Here is a 20,656-nt window from a genome sequence, read left to right as displayed (position 1 = left end):
GGGGGGGGGGGCTCTGTCACGAATCCGGTTCATGGACTTCCGTCCAATTACCACCAGAGGTCGCTCTTCCATTTTTATGACTCACTCACTACACAGACTTTCACATGTCACCCTGGACTACATTTCCCAGCAGCCATTTCACTAATCACATGTTCACCTGAAACCAATCACTCACACTATATAACACCCACTCAGATCCTGTTCAAACTGCCGAGCATTGTTTAAGCATTTATGCTGTTTAGCGTAGCTACTTTACGGAGCCAGTTCCCTGTCCTTGTTTAAGTTTCTAATTCTAGTTTCCTTAGTCTAGTCAAAGTCTTGCCTTGCCTGTTTTCTGATCTTCTGTATGTGTATCATGGATTAAGCCTTTGCCTTGCTGTTTCGGACTGTGTTTGCACCTCGCCTGGACTATTGCTTATTTTATTGGATTACCCCTCTTGTCAAGCCCTTTGGATTATGTTCGCCGTTGATCGACCTACATCTGTTTATCGGATTACTCTTGTGTCTTGCCCTCAATATACCTGTTGCCATTGTCTGACCCTCGCCTGTTTCTGACCATTCTAATGAATAAAGCTTTGCAAATGGATCCGCACATCTCTCGTCCCTGTCGGCTCGTTACACACACACACACACGTACAAAATTATTTTTTTATATAAAAATAAAGAAGCAAATTACAAACCATAAGGCAAATACAATAGATACAAATTAAATATTAAATAAACTCGTATTTCTAATACAGTAGGTTTAACATGTATACATTTATTTAACATATTTTGTTGTTTGATAAACATTAATGAAACAGACAGGTATTTAATTAGGCTGCTGTCCCTTTAAGACCGAATGAATATACTGACACATATCCGGTTTTCACCCACCTGTTTATGTTCACTTAAGCCATAACCGACTGTATTTACGTGAGATACTCCACACGCTGGATATTTTGACAGCTGTGTGTGTGTATTTGACAATTAAAGTGCAAGAAGAACTGATCGTAGAACTGGGATTTCGTGGGCGCGCGGCCGTGAGAGCCATTCTGTTGTCTGTCACTCAGCGTGATCCTGCCTTCACTTACTGCAAGTTAATCGATAACGAATTGTGATTTGATGGTAATTTTGTTCTATGACAAGCTTAGTTACCTTTGATTATGCTGTTCTCGCATGACAGAGCACTACTGCTACTCGCTCTGATCACCCAGTCTTAAAGAAATTTAAAAATACGGGACAAAACATGATTTTTTTCAAAATAAGTCGGGATACTAAAAATAGAGCTGAAACACGGGACTGTCCTGGGAAAAACGGGACGTCTGGTCACCCCACAGAAGTGCCAAGCTGAAGATGTGACAGATTGTGACACTGGGATAAAAACTTCAAAAATAGCAACAGAATTTTTCTCCCTTATATCTGATTGAAGGAATGTAAAACTGATTCAGTCTAGCACAACTCATAGTGTCAACCTCATACTGACCTTCAAAAACATGGAAAGAAGGCAAAAAAGAACAAAAACTTAATCTAAGGATTTATAACGATTAACCAGACATGTCCGTGCCACCAGCTGTTTCTACATATCTGTGTGACGGTGCCAGGGAACAGTTATTGTATGAGGACCCACTTTCCTCCAACACTGGCTCAGTATTCTGACTCCATATTGTCCTGAAAGTCTAAACATCCACAGGCAAAAATCACAAAATCTGAACATTTCTTGAGTGTTGACAAGGCCTGGTCAGGAGCACCCTTACCATTGGACACCTCTGTGAAATTCCATGTTACATGCTTAAATTCTTTCATAAATGGCAGTGTTTAGGCTAGTTAGAAGTTAGCCCATTTAAGATTAAATGGATTTGCCTTGCCTTTGGATGCGTTTGTATGCTCCTCAGTACTTGGTCAAGGTCAGCCCACTGTGGCAATGCAAAAGACTCTACCTTGCCCCCACTGAGATAGATAAGTTCATTGAATTTCTTTTTATTTCTCTGGTGTATTTACAAGTGTAGTTCTCAATGTGATCTAGGTGACCCATTCTGTGTCAGGGACTGGGTTAGTTCCACCAGCTTTTCAATGGAGGTATGTCTCTTCTCAAGAAGCACATTCCTCACTTCTTTCTTTTCGGTAGACCCATCTGTACATTTCTTTGGTACATATCTAATGACTCTCTCCTCTCATATAATGGTGGATAAAAGTTCAAGGATCCATTTTTGTGATAAATGTCTTATGCTTGCAATTGCTGCATGTATTGTAAATGCAGGACATGTTATTGTTGCTACATACATTGGCCTGCCATCCCTTTGATTGGATGTTTCTATTATCCCAAGTTAGTGTAGCTTCTTTATCTTCAAGCCAAAGTTTTGCAAACACATGTTTTTCTATCTGTGACTCTTCACTGGCCAATCTATGGCTTACGTTTACAGAATTGAGCTTGGGAAAAAATGTGCATCTATGAAGATTTGCCATAGTGTCTGTCAAGGCATATGACTAAGTCATAAATAATATGATAAATAATAAGGCAAGTAACAAATGTTAAGTTGTTGGTTGTGAAATTTGACAATATGCTGTCCTGGTCTGACCATATAGATTATATAGTATGCACTATAGGAAAAGGTATAGCGGTGGCCAGGAAATGTTCTGCATTTATTCCATCTTTTGTTTCAAAAAATGTGGTACAGTCATTAGTTTTATCACATCTTGAGTACTGTCCAATTTTATGGTCAAGTGCATCTGAGAAACACCTAAAAACAACTTCACATGGTTCAGAACAGAACAGCTAGACTAGTGTTTCATTATCCATTTCAGGCTAATGTTAGTGACAGGCATAGAAAGTTATCATGGCTGTTGGTGAAGGTTAAATTACAGCTGTTGGTATATTTTCATACAATAATCAAGTATCAAAGGTGGGATGTGGGAGGTAGACATGATCATAAAACACGTCAAGTGAGTGAGGCTCAGCGTTTTTTATTGTGTCCAAAACAAATTTGAGGAAAAGACTGTACTTTATTGAGACTCGGTTGCTTGGAATATGGTTCCCATAAATATATGCACATATGTATTTTGAAGAAAATGTGAAGATATGCTTATAAATATATAGATGCATATTTTAAGTGCTGCTACTGCTGAAATTTATAGTTTTGTAATGCGATATGTGTAATTGTATTTTTGTTCTTTTTTACTTATTTGTATGACTGTTTGTCTTGGACAGATTTGTGGACCCCAGGAAGATTAGAAACCACTTTGTGGAAGCTAATGGGTATCCAAATCAACAATATACAATAAGGCTTTCTTATGGAATATCTGGCCCTTTTTCCAAATTTCTCTGGATTTACCATTTAATACAGCATAAACTTGATGAAGGAAGCAGCTAACAAGTATATATATTAATTTTCTATTGCTGTTATTAGGTAATGTTCTCTGATGTCCTCTCATTCTAGTTTTCTTCTGGACCTCTCTGCCTTTCATTTTGACAAATACCCACTTTCTCCCCATCATCTCAAGTCTTTTCAGTCTCTACTTTAGGTTAACAACCTTTTTAGTCCTCTCCAGAAGCGTCTCTTCTGTGTGGTGTAACTTTGGCCTCAATTTTATTTTTAAATAAAACTTATTTTTGTCTTCTTTTTGGGCTAAACTTTTATATATATTATATGTATATATATATTTATTTGTCTTGTAGAGTGGAGTAGTAGAGTAGAGCAGAGAGAATGAAGTAGTCTCTACATTTCAGGAGTTAAGTTGATGGTATTACACTGTAATAAATTTTAGAAAACCTAAAAACTTTTAAGCTTGTCAAACATGTGTAACAGTTTGTTGAGCTAACTGAAAAGGTTATATAGAGTTACTTCTATACACCAAAACAAGTATTTTATACTCATTGAAATGGAAGACACTTCACAGAACACAGAACATTAATCATCCCAATGGTGACTTGAAACAAAAGACATGGAGAAATATAAAGAGATCTGCTTACCTGGTTGAAGATACTGGCACATGTGCTACTTCATCCAAAATCAAAATTTCTTTCTTTCTTTCTTTCTTTCTTTGTGTGTCTACAGTCCTTAAAATTCTGTAGAGGATGAGAACATCAGTCATGGACACTTCATTTTTACACTATTTTTTGTTATTACACATGACTATACAGATAATTTATCTGTAATTTGCAAACCTCTAGTAGAACATCAATTTATATCCAAGTGTAGTTTAATTTTAATCTGTTTAAATTATAACATTTATATAGCATTTATAGCATATGTTAATTATATTGCATACATTTAGAAATTACTTTTGGTGTAAGGTAGTGTCGTGGTCACACCAGGTACGCTGTGTTCAAAATCTTCCCACAATACCCTACATTTGTCCAGTAATATAGTTCAGTTGAAGGAGTGAGTGAAAACAAGTGAGTGAATTCGGACACTGAGTGCACTGGATGGGCTGCTGCTTTGGCATAGTTTGTGCTTGCTGCTTAATAATCAATTGAAATTAGTAAAAACTGACAATTTTACAGTAGTAAAAGATTTATCTTGAACTCTGTCATGTAAACTAGCATGTATAAAACATAATTAAACTATTTAATAATCAATTAAAAATGAATTTATACCTGTATGATATTACGCTTTACCCACATTGTACAAGCGGTTTGGAAAATGAGTGTCTAGCATCATCAAGATCAACCTTACCTGTGATACTCACCTGAGAAGTGTGTGTACTTTCCTGTCTCCAGTGTTAATCTCCTGTGTTTTTAAGTATTACCTCAGTGTTTAAGTTAACTCGTCTCCCTCCCAGTGTGTGCTGCTCTACCTGTTGGAAGACATTACTCATTATCATCTAATGCCATCCTCAGTTGTAACCATCATTAGCTGCTTTTCCACCGTCAGGCCAAATTATTCTTGCTGCGACGTCACTACATACATTCCAGCAGCATGGTTCAGCAAGGTTAGCTGAAATTCTAAGAATTCCGGACCAATATCTCAAGACTTGTCAGCTGGCAAACTCTCTCTGTTTAACATTTTTCATTTAATGAACAATCGTTTTTGATCGTTATCTTGAGGTGAAATGCCTTACCTGGTGCCCCATAACTAAAAGGAGGAAGGAGTTATGACTTCAAAACAACTTTAACATGATGCAAGATTTGAAAAGTCATACTTCTGAATGTTAGCGTCACATATAGAGCTTCATATGCATGGGTTTTCTAACAAAGTAGGTTTGCGCGGTATAACTCTGAATTATAGAGTTTATCCCGGAGATCTTTTGACAGTGCCTTGCCACCGATAGTTGATTATTTGCTTCAGTTGCACTATCAAGACTGAAATGTTCCAGGAAATCTCATTTCATGCTGAGCTAATCAAAATGACCACAACTGATCCAGAGGTGGAAAGTCCAGGGGTCAGAAAGTAAAAGTCCTGCCATATGTTTATTCCACCCATGAACTCAGCCAGCTGATTTCACCAGAGGTGGGACTAAATCATTCCTTTCCTTTCAAGTCACAAGCAAGTCTCAAGTCAGATCCTAAGTCCTCAATGAGTTAAAGTTAATGAGATAATTAAGTGGCTAATTAAATTATGATTGTGCATTTGTGATGAACACCTGCTGTTATTGAGAATTACAGAGGATCAGATGTTGATGTTTTATTGGTTAAAATGATGCCACCATCATGGAGATCAGTGTTTGCTTTAGTTGGGCTCTTGACCCTTGACTCCAGTGTTAGATCTCTCTCTCTGTAGCAATGCATGTGGTGTTGTAAAGAATGAGGTTAGTGCTGTACAGTGATCAGCTATTAGCTTTTTTATATGATGATATAGTCATCATGAGCTCTCTTGATTTCATTCAAAAAAAAATTTTTTTGGTCCCACTTCATATCGTGTCCGTAAAACCTGTGTACTTACATAGTAACTAGATGTGTACATAGTATGTAACCACAGTGTAAGTACACATTGGTACATAGTATTTACAGCTCTAGTGTTTGTGTAACTACACATATGTAACAACCCACTGAATGGTATGTGTAAGTACAAATGTGTAACAGGACATTGAGTACGTTTACATGGACAACAATACTCCGATATTAATACGATTAAGACAATACTCTGATTTAGAATCTACAGTCCCACTTTATATTAAGTGGCCTTAACTACTATGTACTTACATCAAAAAATAAGTACAATGTACTTATTGTATTGCAAAACATTTTTGCTGCTATTGAGGTGGGATACGGGTAAGGTTAGGGACAGGTTCAGTGGTATGGGTAGGTTTAAGGGTGGGTTAAGGTGTAAGGGATTGATCAACAGTGTAACTATAAATGTAATTACAGAAATTAATTACAGATGTAATTACATGCAGGTATTTTTCAAATATAAGTACAATGTAAAAACATATATTTACACAATAAGTGCATTGTACCAAATTATTAATTCAAATGTAAGTACATAGTTGTTAAGGCCACTTAAAATAAAGTGGGTCCGAATTTACTATGTAAACAGAGATTTTTGATTACCTTAATCCGACATTTGGAGTATTCCTATTTTAGTCGCATTACTGAAGTGCAGAATAGACATGTAAACACCTTAATTGCATTATTACCGTCGTGTAGCATTTTGCGACAGGATACACACACGGCAGTGCTTAACCGTTTGATGGCAAATAAAGAGCTTCAACACCGCCGTCGTCTGTATGCACGTACAAATAATTAACTGCACTTGAAGCTTTCGTAAAATAAAAAATGAAACACCCAAAACTGTACATGGCATCATCGTGAAGACGAACTATATGTTTATGTGTGAAATTCCGGAGGGGACGTCGGATGGTGTCACGTGGGGACGTAATGACGTGCGCCATTAATCGAACTATGTACTATAACATGTAAAACGGGAACATGAAAGGAATATTCTAAAAGCAACTCATGTAAACACCATAATCATAATATTGGCTTATTTAGAATAAGGTAAATAATTAGATTACTGATGTCCATGTAAACGTAGTCATTGGTAACAACACTTTTTGGTAATGAAAGTACAAATGTATAACAGGACTAACAGCACTTTCTGGTAAAGAAAGTGTTACACTTTATATTAGATTTATCATGTAATGTTACACAGCAGCGGCCAGTAAGTTAGGCTTTACGGTAACACTTTATTTCGATAGTCCACTTTAGACATTCTATTAACAGTAAGTAACTTTGCAACTACATGTCAACTAGCAGTTAGTAGAGTATTAGTAGGCTATCTACTTAATATCTTCTAACACTTTCTTTGCCAGGGTACGAATAGAACAAATGTCTGAAGTGATAAGAGATACATAGAAAATGTGCAGAGGGGTGGTACGAGGACTAGTGGACTAGTACACTGTGATAGGGTAAAGCTGGGTAATCCTACCTTGCCGCACAAGTAAACCATGTTGGTGTCTGGGTCATAGAATGGAAGCAGAACTCCATTACTTGTGTCCATTTCCTGAGTAACCATTGGCTCAGAAAGTTCTCTCTGAAATACAAAGACAGACAGAGGTAGTCACATACTGACTAGGTTATCAAAACATAAAGTACTATTTCATGCTCAGTAACTGCACCAGACAGGTAACATCTCAGGGCTCGCAAAATCGCTAGCCTGGACGTCCCGGGGCTATAGTGTTTTCCCGACGGGCTATTTTGAATACAGGGATCCCGCGGGTACTTAAAATCTCTTCAATTTAGTTGTATTAAATTTAAGGCCATAAAAGTCTTGAATACTTTACATGGTATAAGAAAAGTCTTAATTATAATTTCAAAAGGTCTTAAATTCGGGGACAGAAAGACAATTGCGATATAGCTTAATGTGGCGGGTGTTTTTTTATATGAATGCATGAAACAATGTCTTCAGAAAAGTTTCGATTTTCAACTTTTTAAAATAAGTTATACAAGATTCAACTCATGTTTTTAAGTCAGTTTAATGTAATTTAAGTTGAAATGACTTATACAGCTAAATTGATTACCTTGAAAATTTAAGGGAGCAACATTTTTTTTTTTACAATGCAGATTCGTGATTTGCATTTTCGATAAGTCCATCTGCTGTTTTTGTTCAGAACAATGCGATACAGATGTAATTACATGCAGGTATTTTTCAAATATAAGTACAATGTAAAAACATATATTTACACAATAAGTGCATTGTACCAAATTATTAATTCAAATGTAAGTACATAGTTGTTAAGGCCACTTAAAATAAAGTGGGTCCGAATTTACTATGTAAACAGAGATTTTTGATTACCTTAATCCGACATTTGGAGTATTCCTATTTTAGTCGCATTACTGAAGTGCAGAATAGACATGTAAACACCTTAATTGCATTATTACCGTCGTGTAGCATTTTGCGACAGGATACACACACGGCAGTGCTTAACCGTTTGATGGCAAATAAAGAGCTTCAACACCGCCGTCGTCTGTATGCACGTACAAATAATTAACTGCACTTGAAGCTTTCGTAAAATAAAAAATGAAACACCCAAAACTGTACATGGCATCATCGTGAAGACGAACTATATGTTTATGTGTGAAATTCCGGAGGGGACGTCGGATGGTGTCACGTGGGGACGTAATGACGTGCGCCATTAATCGAACTATGTACTATAACATGTAAAACGGGAACATGAAAGGAATATTCTAAAAGCAACTCATGTAAACACCATAATCATAATATTGGCTTATTTAGAATAAGGTAAATAATTAGATTACTGATGTCCATGTAAACGTAGTCATTGGTAACAACACTTTTTGGTAATGAAAGTACAAATGTATAACAGGACTAACAGCACTTTCTGGTAAAGAAAGTGTTACACTTTATATTAGATTTATCATGTAATGTTACACAGCAGCGGCCAGTAAGTTAGGCTTTACGGTAACACTTTATTTCGATAGTCCACTTTAGACATTCTATTAACAGTAAGTAACTTTGCAACTACATGTCAACTAGCAGCATATGTCCTGTTACACGAGTACTTAGTGAAGTGAATAAAAGTGTTGTTACCAATGTCATGTTACACATTTGTACTGAGGGTTGTTTCATGTGTGTAGTTACAGAAATATTACAGCTGTAGATACTGTTAGGTCAATTTAGCTCAAAGGGAATCATTTAAGATTTTAAAGCGAATTTGGACAGAATCACTGTTTTACGGCTGATCACTGAGACGGCCAGCAATTCATTGAACGAGCCGCACAGCATCAACTCTGCAATGGATATTAATATCCAAAATGTAGTGAAAACACTATTAATTAGCACAGTAACAAGATCGGCAGTTTAAGACATTAACTTGTAAGCACAAAACACAAGATACTTCTCTTTTCAATATAAATAAGGCTTTATTGGATAAATCTAAGACATATAAACTAATCTAACACATAAACACACGCATTCAAGTTGCAGAAAGAGAGAAAGTGAGGAAATAATTAGTTTAAGAGGATGAAAATGTGAAATCCCAAGTTTACAGCAATATGTGCAATTGCGTAGACCTAAACAACCATCAATCACTTAATTAACCCTCGCATTGAGTTCCTCAGTGAGGTTAAAATTTATATTAAATGCACCAGTTCAGATAGGATCTGGAGGGGTTCCCTTTTGTTGTCATCCTTGCAGAAAAGGGGGTTTCCCGCAGTTGCTGATTGGCTGGAAGTTCAGTCTTGGGAAGCCAGTGGTTGGGCGTTGGCTGACGACGCGGAGCTGTGGGCTGGTTGAAGTTTCAGACGGCACCCGAGGTCGGACTCGGAGACACGGTGTTAGGCAAAACTTAACTCGGAACACAGAACTCTCAACGGAAAAAAGAGAAACTAAAGTAAAGAAATAGAAGTAAAGGTTGACGAGACTATGTGGCGTTTCTCCTCATGGTTTTGGAGGAGCTGGCGTGTAAGCCAGAGCACGCTCAAAAAGCTAAAAAAGCATGACTAAAAAGCATAGCTCAAAACTATGACTAAAAAGAGAGAAGGGATGACTAAAAAAAGGGTAAAGCAAAAAAAAGGGGTAAAGCTAAAAGGCAATGACTAAAAAGCATAGCTCAAAGCTATGACTAAAAAGAGAGAAGGGATGACTAAAAAAAGGGTAAAGCAAAAAAAAGGGGTAAAGCTAAAAGGCAATGACTAAAAAGCATAGCTCAAAGCTATGACTAAAAAGCTGCATGGCTAAAAGTGATGATTTGATGGTGTCCTGAGTATTTAAACTGGGCTCTTGGACACATCCCAAATGGTGCTTTGACCAATTAGATATCGTCTTTGCTCGGGGTGTTGCAATGTTTTTCCTCCCAATTCATAAATCAAATGTTATCTCATCAGTTACATGGACCGAGTTTTCCCGCTCTTGCAGAGTATAATTTTGGACATGATTTCTATAACAAGAATATGATACATTTGACAAAGATTTGATTGGAAGAAACGTTTCAAGCAAGAATTTTCACACTCATACATACCTGGTCTGATACCCTACAATACTATACACTGTGGTTACATACTATGCACACATTTTAGTTACTATGTAAGTACACAGGTATTAGGGACACTTAATATAAAGTGGGGCCACATTTTTTCTTTCTTTTCTTTACATTTATAAGTTTTGGTTTTGCATAATCAACCCTGTGAAGCCACAGCATGCAAGCAAAGTGTTGCTCTAATAGTTACAGTGAATGAATTTTAAATCTACGTAATGCATATAAAAATTTGAGCTCCTGTATTAGTTAAACACACACAGACATCAAGAACCAGCATATGAATCTCAACAATGGTGACAGTCAACAAAATGCTTCATGCTGCAATTCATGCTGGGTAACACTATAATAAAAACTCCCATCATGCACTGCAGTATGAATAATTATTGTCACCACTGTTTAGGATCGTATGATAAGTGTTCATGTCGAAAAGCATGAGCCAATGCAGTTATTTTTTTTCAGTATTGAAGCATTACAGTGGCATTTGTTTAATAGGATTTTTTTTTTTGCAGTTTTATAATAGCTGAATGTCAGTCAATAAACCATAGAAAGAGACCACTTCATGATGTTCATTCAAATGTGCTATTAGCAGAGAGCATAAAGGAATCTGCTACTTCAAGGTTTGATTCAGCAGTGCACAAATGTTTGCTATGAAATAATATTGCAATTGCTTAGAAGCAAATCACAATGAATTACTAAAAGGCTCAAGAGCCCAACTAAAGCAAACACTGACCCTTTTTTTTCAGTATTGAAGCATTACAGTGGCATTTGTTTAATAGGATTTTTTTTTGCAGTTTTATAATAGCTGAATGTCAGTCAATAAACCATAGAAAGAGACCACTTCATGATGTTCATTCAAATATGCTATTAGCAGAGAGCATAAAGGAATCTGCTACTTCAAGGTTTGATTCAGCAGTGCACAAATGTTTGCTATGAAATAATATTGCAATTGCTTAGAAGCAAATCACAATGAATTACTAAAAGGCTCAAGAGCCCAACTAAAGCAAACACTGACCACAATTATGGTGGCAACGTGTTTTTTTTTTTTCCAGTTGATTTCATTCAAGGCTGTGGCTGAAGTCAGTTGTAGTTCTTGTGTTTCTCTTTTCTTCAGTGATGCTGCTTGTTAACAGCAGCTGTTCATTACTAATGCTCAATCATCATTTATTTAGTCACTTACGTATCTCATTAACTTTTTGAGGACTTGGGATTTGACGTGAGACTTGCTTGTGACTTGAAAGGAGTGACTTGGTCCCACCTCTGGTGAAATCAGCTGGCTGAGTTCATGGGTGGAATAAACATATGGCATTTTTACAGACTTTCAGACTTTTACTTTCTGACCTCTTGACTTTCCACCTCTGTTCTATGGTAACACTATTAAAGCATATGAATCTGTAATCAACAGACAAAATCACAATACAACATTTGTTATGCAAATTCCTGATTAATAAGCTCATGAACTTTTGTAGCTTTAATACAAATGATCCAAAATGAATTAATAAAAATGAAAATAGCACTCTTCTACCTTACAAAACGAAACTTGTTTTCAGTGCCTGCCTAATGCCTGATACAGAAAAGCTAGTTCATGCATTCATAAATTTGAAACTGAATTGGTCTGAATGTCCTATAGTCTCTTTAAACCAGCTGCAGCTGAATCAAAATGCAACACCTAAAGTTCTTACCAGACCCCCCCCCCAAAAGAATCCTATCAGTCCTATGATTTTATCTTCACGTTGCTACCTGTTACTGTAGTTTTGGCATCACTTATTAAATATTGTGACTTACTTTCTTACCTAGAAATGGTATGAGCTCCAACTCTGGGTCATCATATCCCAATCCCACATCATAATTTGTATTATTAAAAGACAACTGTGTAAACTGCAGCCTATACCAGCCAGACAACGAGGGACCACCTGCATAAGTCTTTAAGATGGATTTCAAACGAATATAAATCATCACAGGACTGCCAACTGCAGTCTGTATAAACCAGAGAGTGAGGAATGCTGCACTAACTACTTCATGCATAAATCAATTCAGGGTGGACTTCAAAAATTATTGATATCATTATAGTATATACAGTATTAAAGTGTAATCATTCAATATAAACAATACCCTCAAATATGATGAAATGTGTATTTTTTTTTAACACACGACTTGCATTACACATATTTTGTAATGAATAAAATAATAGCATATGCATTCCTTTTAATGTAAATGGAGAATGGACTCTTCCCGCTGAGTTGGATGGTTCCTCTCAAGATTTTTTTTCTCTTCAATACCTACATTTTTTTTTTTTATCCTTTTTTTTTTTTCACTTGCTCAACTGGGGCTGTCCGACATTAAAGCACAATTTTATGTGAAGCTGATTTAAAACAACATCAATTGTGCCATTAAAAATTGACTTGGAGGCACAGTTAACATATTTGCAAAAGTTGTGTGTGAACAGTATCAGCATGGGGTGTTATCGGTGATTACTAGGACATTGCTGGTCAAATAACAACCTTTCATTGAGAGTTTTTACAAAAATCCCTAACCCCGACTATAATATTATATTAGTATATAATATATATTAGTAATAATGACCTTGACTTAGTAAATACCACTGAATAACTTATTTTAATTTACTATATATATATATATATATATATAAATATGGAATGTTTTCAACATTGATAATAATCAGAAATGTTTCTTGAGCAGCAGATCAGCATATTATACTGATTTCTGAAGATCATGTGACACTGAAGACTGGAGGAATTATGCTGGAAATACAGCTGCGGATCACAGAAATACATTACAGTTTAACAGATATTCACACAGAAAAGTTATTTATTTAAAATTGTAAAAAAAAAATTCCACAATATTACTGTTTTTACTGTATTTTGGAAATAAATGCAGCCTTGGTGAGCAGAAGAGGCTGATGTAAAACTTTTGTGTACTTCAAAACTTTCAGCATTTTTTTAAAAACTGTCACTTATTTGTTGACATTTACGTCTGATATTATACTGTTATTACTGGATTTATTAACCAGGCTGGTACCAAAAAATGAAATATCTATCAGCATAATGTTCTTTTTTTGGGAAAGACGGGAAAAAACTCAAAGATAGACATAACCCAAGGTGCAGCCTATGAGCTGCGTCTCGTTCTCAGAAAGCAGACCTGTAAAGAAAGGAATTATATAAGAACTTCTAATACGAGCGTTTCAATTAGCTGCATTTTGGTTGCTACTTTTCAAAGTTGTTCAAAGTTACACCACATACTTTTTAGTAATTCATTAAGCCGTGCAAAAAGTTGGCGAAGTTTGAACGTGGCGTTCAGGTGGAATCAAAGTGGAATGGCTCGCGTATGCACCGAATCAAACGTGTCTATGCTTTTCAGACAAAAGTTTGTCAAGAAAGTGCATTGAGGGAGTCCCAGATGTCTTTGTTTTTCTTTGTAATAACTTAGCTTCCAGAGTCTGTAAAATGTATAAATATTATACATTTAGCATTTCAAATTGATTAGAATTAGAATAATAATTCAAAATCTTGCCTGGCAAGATATGTAATTGTAATAAAGACGGTTTTGTTAAATGTGTTCCGAAATTGATTTTCTGACAGAGAGTTCTAAACACTTTCAAAACACATCATTAGGAAAAATCTGAAATAATTTTAATTTATGACTGTTCCTATAGCCTACTCAAATTATTAGAACAGGGACTTTATAGGCAATGCTAAGTAATTAGTGCATTATTAGGTTTATGTAAAGCATCCACAGCAATGCTTCAAGGCAAGGCCTGTGCTAGACCTTAGCAGGACCTTCAGGCCTCATTCACACATGTGCCGATGGTCCCCAGAGAGTCCACTCGTTAGTAGGCATTCCAACTGCTGGTTGCCTGGTAACGTTTATGTGAATGAAATTAGCGGATGTCATGCCATGTTGACGACACTGAATAAGTGTTCTTGCAGCTAAACATATAGCTACTTTTGAAATGAAAAATTGTGTTTAAATGGAATACGTCCAAAAATGCTTAATATCAAGATTGCACAAGATAAAAAAGTAAAGTTACAAAGGAGAACACAAACTACTGTTGCTTTTGCTGCTGAACGGGGCTTTAAAGGGGTCATATGATGCGATTAAAATTGTTCCTTTCTCTTTGGAGTGTTGCAAGCTCTTGGTGCATAAAGAAGATCTGTAAAGTTACAAAGACTAAAGTCTCAAATCCAAAGAGATATTCTTTATAAAAGTTAAGAGTCAGCCACGCCCTCCTAAAACACTTGTTCTAACACGCCCCCACATATCTACATCACTATGTGGGAAGATTTGCATAACACCGCACAAATGTTCACGCAAAGAAAGAAGGCATAACTTTTATTCTCGCTGTAGTTTTGTTGTTGCCGCTGCCGCCATGTCGTGAAGACGCTGTGTGTTTCGTTGTGAAAGCCGAACTAGTTTGTTTGGTCTTCCAAAAGAGGACGATATCTGCTTCGTCATGCCTAGAGCTGATCCGTGCTGGTCGCTGAGGAAATACAACAACTTTGCGCTGTGGATCGCCGGATCGGCTTTCACCGTGGACGAAGTCCAGTCCGGGGTCGACACATGTGGTTGCCGCAGGCATCACAATATGGTAAGGGACATAACATTTCCGTCTCACGCTTGAGGTATTCGGCCAATCACAACGCACTGGATAGCTGGCCAATCACAGCACACCTCACTTTTCAGAACGATGAGCTTTGTAAAAATCGACGCGTTTCAGAAAGGCGGGGCATAGAGGAGAAACAATAATGTACAGTATGTGGAAAATAATGTGTTTTTTGAACCTTAAACCGCATAAACACATTTCATTACACCAAATACACAAAATAATGTTCTTTAAGCAGAGCCTCAACTGTAGCAAATATGATATGACTTCCCTCTAATATTGACATCTTGGCATCACATTTATTGGTAGGTCATGACTTAGTGATAATGTAACAAAGGAATATTGCAAAGATTTAATTCTTTAAATCACATTAAAAATGGGATACACTTGAAGAGCTCTGCCCCTTTATATCAGATTTAGTTTAATAAAAAATAGTTTAATACATTAATTTCAGTTCAGAAATGGGCACTAGTTCTTTCGCACCTCTTCCAGGATTGTCAGTTGTGTTCTTAGTGATCATATCTACAATATATTTAGAGATGAGTGAGTCAGTCAGCTTTCACAGTTTGCTTTATGTAACAAAAACATTTAGTCGTTATATCATATACTACACTTTCATTCTCACTGCTTATTTAATGTCTAATGATAAACACATCCATACAAATGTCCTGTGCAAATCAACATTTTGACAAACGTAGTCATGCCAAATGCCTTTTTTTTGTTCCAAATTAAAAATGGTTATTTTAAGCTTTATGTTTTAATCATTTGTATGGATATTTAAAAAATGGAGCCCAAATACACCTTCCACATATCTTAAATTATGTATTGTTTTTAATATCAATCCTTGATGAAAATAACAGGGGAGAAAATTACATTTTAAATATGTCTGAATAAAATCCCCAACTTAGGCTAATTTTACAGTTAGTATTTTATGTAATAATATTTAACATACTTTGACAGAATTACAGCTTGACTTGAAATTGTACACAAACATATTGCGCACCAAATAGATATTTACATTGTTTTTTCCTTGTTTTCATCACATATCACATGCCTCAAGCATGCTCTTGGTGTCTCCTTGGTAAATAAGTTTGTTTGGTGTGCCTGAGATGATGCCACAAATTGCCATGATTTTTGAAAAAAATTCAGATAAATTATTTTGACACAATAAATATTGAAAGGATAAGTTTAAATCTGGTAATCAACCACTGGAACATACAAGGCCCATAAGTTGAAGAAATGTCTATCAAAAACACCAGTCTCTGCCATTTAATTGCAATTTAAGTTCATTACAAAAGGATGAATCTTTGTATTTTAGGGTGCATTAGAGCATATTTAATATCAATTAATATCTCAGGACAGAAGGTAAAAGTGAAAGTGGCTCACTGGTGGGTTAGCATTCATCAGCTCTGTCATGTATTGTGTGGCTCTGCAGGTGGATTTCTCTCATTTCAGTTGTCCTCAGTTAAAGAGCTCTGCACTCTCAGCCAACACAATACAAACACATTAATAAGAGATTCATTGTAATATAGACATCTTTATTGATTATAACAGGAGCTTCCAGGTTAAAAAAAAGTACACTTCTATAATAATAATAAAAAAATGTATTCACCACTTGTAGTACGCTTGAGTGTTCTAGTGTATGAAAGATGGTTTCAATACAAGTGGTAAATATTATTATTATTATTTGTATTATTATTAAATATAAATAAATGTTTTAATACAGAGATAGTATGTTAAAAGCATATTTTAGTTCATATTCATGGTGTCCCAAAATAGCACAGTTGAGTACACTTAGTTGATCTTAAGTTTATCTTAAAGGGATAGTTCACCCAAAAATGAAAATTAGCCCATTATTTACTCACCCTCAAGCCAAGCTAGGTGTATATGACTTCCTTCTTTCAGATGAATCCAGTCGGAGTTATATTAAAAATTGTCTTTGATCTTCCAAGCTGTTTAATGGCAGTCAGCAGGTGTTGCAGTGCATCAGTCCAAAAGAAGTTAAATAAAGCGCATGCATCCGGTGAGTTTCCTCTTGGCTTATATCGAAATCCTCCGACATTCTTCTTTACAAATCCTCATTTACAACAGTGAGCGCAAGCTAGATTAAATTGATTATTATGTTTTAAATATGGTTATTTTTCTTACAAAAACGCATCAATTCGCTACAGGAAGCCTTTATTCACACCCAGAGCCATGTGAGGCACTTTTTATTATGGATGCATGCACTTTATTTCACTTCTTTTGGACTGATGCACTGCAACACCGGCTGACTGCCATTAAACAGCTTGGAAGATCAAAGACTATTTTTAATATAACTCCGACTGGATTCGTCTGAAAGAAGAAAGTCATATACACCTAGGATGCCCTTGAGGGTGTGTAATTCATGGACTAATTTCAATTTTTGGGTGAATTAACCCTTTACGAAGTACTAAAGAATAATTTGTAGTATATTAAGTACAAAATTAGTGCGCAAAAATAGTATAGAGTACACTTTAAGTACATTATGGAAGTGTACTTTTTTGTAACCTGGGCTTGCACTTCAGCTTGGTTACTTGCGTGGACCAAAGAGGTGATGATGAAAATGTAGGAACTGATCTGTTTCTGTGTAAGGCAAGGCAAGACAAGTTTATTTATATAGCACATTTCATACACAATGGTAATTCAAAGTGCTTTACATAAAAGAAAAGAAAAAAATAATCACAACAATAAAACAAGGAATTTAAAATCTTTGAAAATGATTTAAAAAATTGATTTAAGAGGTTTAAAATGAATTTAAGAAAACGATTATACATATAATATAGTGCAATCAGTTCGGACATCGCACAGTGCTCATTCAATAAATGCACAGCTAAACAGATGAGTTTTGAGTCTGCATTTAAATGTGACTAATGTTTTAGCACATCTGATCTCTTCTGGAAGCTGATTCCAACTGCGGGTGGCATGATAACTAAAAGCACATTCCCCTTGTTTTGTGTGAACCCTCTGTATTTCTAACTGACTCGATCCTAATGATCTGAGTGGTCTGTTAGGTTTATATTCAGTGAGCATATCTGCTATATATTTAGGTCCTAGGCCATTGAGTGATTTATAAACGAGTAAAAGTACTTTAAAATCAATCCTAAATATAACTGGAAGCCAGTGTAAGGACCTGAGGACTGGTGTAATATGCTCAGATTTTCTGGTTCTAGTCAGAATTCTGGCAGCAGCGTTCTGGATGAGCTGCAGCTGTCTAATGGTCTTCTTGGGAAGGCCGGTGAGGAGACCATTACAATAGTCCACCCTGCTGGTGATAAAGGCATGAATAAGTTTCTCCCAAGTCTTGACTAGAAACAAAACATCTAATTCTTGCAATGTTTTTGAGATGATAGTATGCTGATTTAGTTACTGCTTTGACAAATAGGCAATTTTGTGTAGGCAATCTGGTGCCGATGTGTTCATCTCTATGACGTCAGAGAGACTAGAAACTGGAAAATTTGATTTTCTGGCTGCAGAGTAGGCTCACACTACAGGATTGTAAGACTAGCTGAACTGCTGTGGTGCTCAAGGTCTCTTGTCATCTGTCGTTATCTTGTTATAGCTGTGCATACTACAAATCATTTGGTCAAGACGCAGTCCCAACCAAAAGCGATCGCGTCGCTGACCTGCTCATGCTTCACGAGCTTCGGCGACTGCAATGAGCACCGATTGGATGCGACATGAGTTTTTTTGTCACAGACCTTGGAAATCTGTCTGTGACTGCAAAATCCATGCAGTATGAGCTTGGCTTAACAGTGAGTTTTAAATTCTGAAATTTACAGTATGCTATTTTAGAAAGGAACATTTAAATGCTGTAACAAAAGAATTAGGGAGAATTGAACAACTGTGAATAATTTATTGTTATTATGTAAATAATATGTAATCATGCAAACGCTAAAAAAGTAACTGTGGTCATATTTTTGACAAGGACATTTCCTCCAAGAAGGCAAGGGAGGCAGTGTCTCCTCAAAAAATCGGATGACAAAAAAAAATTCAAAGTAGAAAAATAAAACTATGCAAATATGACATAAAAAAGCATATAAATCACTCGCTTTTCTAAAGTTAAACTGTTCAACAGCAACACCAGCAGGTAAAGTTACAGCGGGAGTCCGTGCCTCTCTCGCCTCCCCTGAGCCCATTGAGTTTGAACAGACCCCCTATAGCATGCCGTGAGTGAGAATAAATCAATGGAGGAAAGTCATGTAACAGGAGGCAATGCCTCCATCGCAATATGATTGGATATGAATGGTTATGATCGGCTGTTATTGGTTCATATGATAAATCCCACCTCTTTTGTTTGTGTCTCATTGAACAATATAATGGCGTTAATGGGAAGTCTAATTAATTAATTGTAAGCAATACACACATTTATACATCAACACTTTGTCGAAGCAAAATCAAACTTCAAATGGCCTGAAAACATGATCTGTGGGTTTTTTAGTGAGCAATCAGCTTACTGAAATTAAAGGCACATCTCCGCGTCTGTGACCAATATTTACCGAGCTCTGATGACTGATGATCCGAAATGAAGTTTATAATGAAAAAGAACAGCTGAACATCAGTTCATAAATAAAATATTTTGTATAAACTGTTACTGCCTTGAGTTGTTATTATTTTGGAATAAATGTAAAATGCTTAAAAACATTAAACTGGTGATGGGATTTATAAATAAAATAGAATATTAATTAAATTGTTCGTGTAAAAATACAATTTGGATGTTTCTGTTGTGTATTCTGGTAGTGTAAGTAATGTTTATTTAACCAAGACTGGGACATGAATTTACATTTAATTAAATAAAAAAAAAAAAGTGAAATTTGCCTCCTGATTTCAGAACACCTCTGCACGCCACTGGATTATGAGTATTTTAAAATGTAATATAATCACAAGTACTTTTTTTTAAATAATTTAAGGTCACACTTTATTTTAAGGTCCAATTCTAGTTATTAACAAACCATTAACTATGACTTTTGCCTCAATAAACTCCTAATTGGCTGCTTATTAATAGTTAGTAAGGTAATTGTTAAGTTTAGGTATTGGGTAGGATTGTGGATGTAGAATATGGACATGCAAAATATGTGCTTTAGTACTAATAAACAGCCAATATGTTAATAATAGGCATGCTAATTTAATAGTGAGAATTGTTCGCTATTCTAAAGTGTTACCAAATGTAATTACATAATCCAGATTACATGTAATCAGTTAATACCCAGCTCATGTTAATGTTAATGTTAGTGGATATGTAAAAATGTGGGATAAAAACCCCTCTTGTTTTAATCAACACAGACAATCCCACACATACATAACATTATCCCAGGTTCAGCAGCATGGATGTGGTGGTGGGGGGTGGACAGTGCCATGTCAGAGGCACCTGCCAGCGGCCAAACCTTTCCCAACTTCCACGTCTCTCCCAGGTTGCTCTATCTCCCTCTTCTGTCTCTCTATCTCTCTCTCCTCCCTCTCCTCACCCCGCTCCCCCTGCTCAGGGAAAAAGTTTGCCAGACAGCCCTGAGGACTCCCATCTCCTTGACTCCTTGAAACCCCATCAACACCCCCACCCCCAACACACACCCAAAAACCAAAACACACACTCAACAAACTTAGCAC

This window comes from Sinocyclocheilus grahami, unplaced genomic scaffold, assembly GCF_001515645.1.
Source record: "Sinocyclocheilus grahami isolate Dianchi unplaced genomic scaffold, SAMN03320097.WGS_v1.1 scaffold419.1, whole genome shotgun sequence".
Lineage (NCBI taxonomy): Eukaryota > Metazoa > Chordata > Actinopteri > Cypriniformes > Cyprinidae > Sinocyclocheilus > Sinocyclocheilus grahami.
Note: the sequence above shows the minus strand (reverse complement) of the source record.